A 2,500-nucleotide genomic window follows, 5' to 3' on the forward strand; every position below is an offset into this window, starting at 1 on the left:
GGATGAAGTCCACACCTGAGCCATGAACCACATACACAGCTTACTAAAGGTCAAAGTAATGCGTCAAATGATCCAAAACGCTTGACTTTACTGAAAAGTGTATATCTTTTGCATCACAAGGACTTCAAATCCCACAAATTAAGGTATGACGGTGTACTTAACACACGCCTACCAGGGGGTTTGTCTAAATGTCATAAAACACGTGATGCCTCAACGAGTGTATTTGGAAGCAGCCCCTGATGAGGGGGGGAGGCCCCCCGAAACGCGTCGGGCACCTGAGAAAATGTAATGCGGAGAGGCGTGCTGACACGAATAGCCCGGAGGGAAGAGTCCTGCAGTGTGCCTCTCGAAGCCCTTGGCATTTGGTGAACAATATATATATATATATATATATATATATATATATATATATATATATATATATATATATATATATATATATATATATATATATATATATATATATATATATATATATTACATATTACATATTACCTACTGGCAGTCGCCAGTAGGTATATATAGTTAGGATTTTTTTTAATAGGGATTTCTGAAAATTCTATGTTGAATAACTTTGGCGTTGATGGACGGAATTGGCTGAAATTTTCAGGAAAATGGCACATTATGTTTCTGAGCGTCCCCTGAAAGTTTGGGGGGGTTTCGTCAAGCGGGGGCCAAGAAAAAAGGGGGGTCCCAAAACGTGTTTTTAACATTGAGTTTTCCATAGGGCGGTTGGACTCACTTTTAGCTCGAACGGCTGAATGGATTTCCACAAAACTTGGCAAAATTGTAGGGACTGGTAGCCCGATGTGCCTTTGCTATGTCTCAAGATATATGCTCCAGTGGTTTTTACGAAAATTAACTTTGAAAAATATATATTGGGCTACATTGGGCTATATATATATGTTAGAGCCCAAATGTAGCCCAATGTTGCCCAATGTAGCCCAAAGATGGCCACCAGAGACAAAAAAAAACAAATGTAGCCCAAATATCAGCCAGATGTAGCCCAACTATAGCCCAATGACGGAATGTCCCAGAGTGTTCTAAAGAACAACTAGAACGCTAACAGTCTTACTTATGACAAAAGTATGGCACACCTGAAGTCATCTTGATTGGAATAAAGTGGTAACACTTAATACATTTAATTTGAAAAGGAACAAAATGAGGGGTTTCATTTTGCCATAGAAATGTTATTTATATATATATATATATATATATATATCTATATATATATATATATATATATATATATATATATATATTACCTACTGGCGGTCGCCAGTAGGTATATATAGTTAGGATTTTTTTGTAAAGGGATTTCTGAAAATTCTATGTTGAATAACTTTTGCGTTGATGGACGGAATTGGCTGAAATTTTCAGGAAAATGACACATTTTGTTTCTGAGCGTCCCCTGAAAGTTTGGGGGGGTTTTTGTCAAGCGGGTGCCGAGAAAAAAAGGGGGGTCCCAAAACGTGTTTTTAACATTGAGTTTTCCATAGGGCGGTTGGACTCACTTTTAGCTCGAACGGCTAAATAGATTTCTATGAAACTTGGCAAAATTGTAGAGACTGTTTGCCCGATGTGCCTTTGCTAGGTCTCAAGATATGTGCTCCAGTGGATTTAGAGAAATTAACGTTCAAAAAAATATATATATCTGTGACAGCGTCCCGGTTGTTGTGTTGTGTGGGTGATGTAAGTACCAACATGTAGGTACCAATGAAGAGTCTAAAATTCAATGTACACCATCTCCTCTGTAGATATTTTGTATGTTTTAATATGGGTTATTTAAATGTAAATGTGTGGAAAAGCACTTCATGCTTTAAAGCAATTGTATTTTTGAACTGATTGTTCTTTCCTCTTAGTCCTCCTCTTTGGTTTTTTTCCCCACACTCTTCTTCAGCATGATAGTTGATAAATTCGTTCCCTCAAAAAAATGTATATACATAAAAAAATTATATTAAATACATATAAAATATATTTTTCCTTTAAAAGAAGAATACATTTTACAGCTTTTGATATTTGCTATTAAAAAACCATTGAAATTCACCGAAAAAACCATAGGTTATAGACCATATATAGTTAGGAATTAGCATTTACAAAACCTTGAAAATTCACTGAAAAAACCATAGGTTATAGACCATATATAGTTAGGAATTAGCATTTACAAAACCTTATTTTACTCGCACAAAACCATTGAAATTCGCATATATAGTTAGTTGCACTAACTATATATCGCGCACCCGCAATCCACTGCTGATCATGTCACATATTACATAATTCATGACATGGTCAGTGACATCACTGATGACATCACTGATGACATCTCAAATGACATCACTGATGACAACATCCAGTGACTGTATGTTTCTGTAAAGTTAAAATATGTCTTACATATTGAAGAATGAGTGGATGTATAAGTGTCTGGATGAAGGATTTAGTAGGTGCATGACTGACTGTATGAGTGAGTGATTAAATGTGTCTCACTGAGTGCATGGGTTAG

At 35.9% G+C, this 2,500-nt stretch overlaps 1 protein-coding gene across 1 annotated transcript in view; it reads left to right on the top strand.

The window, feature by feature from the left end:
• The window catches only part of PPP1CB (protein phosphatase 1 catalytic subunit beta), a 297,580-nt gene that overhangs the window by 263,137 nt on the left and 31,943 nt on the right, over positions 1 to 2,500 (top strand). The window lies entirely within an intron of this gene.

This window comes from Lissotriton helveticus, chromosome 6 (genome assembly GCF_964261635.1).
Source record: "Lissotriton helveticus chromosome 6, aLisHel1.1, whole genome shotgun sequence".
Lineage (NCBI taxonomy): Eukaryota > Metazoa > Chordata > Amphibia > Caudata > Salamandridae > Lissotriton > Lissotriton helveticus.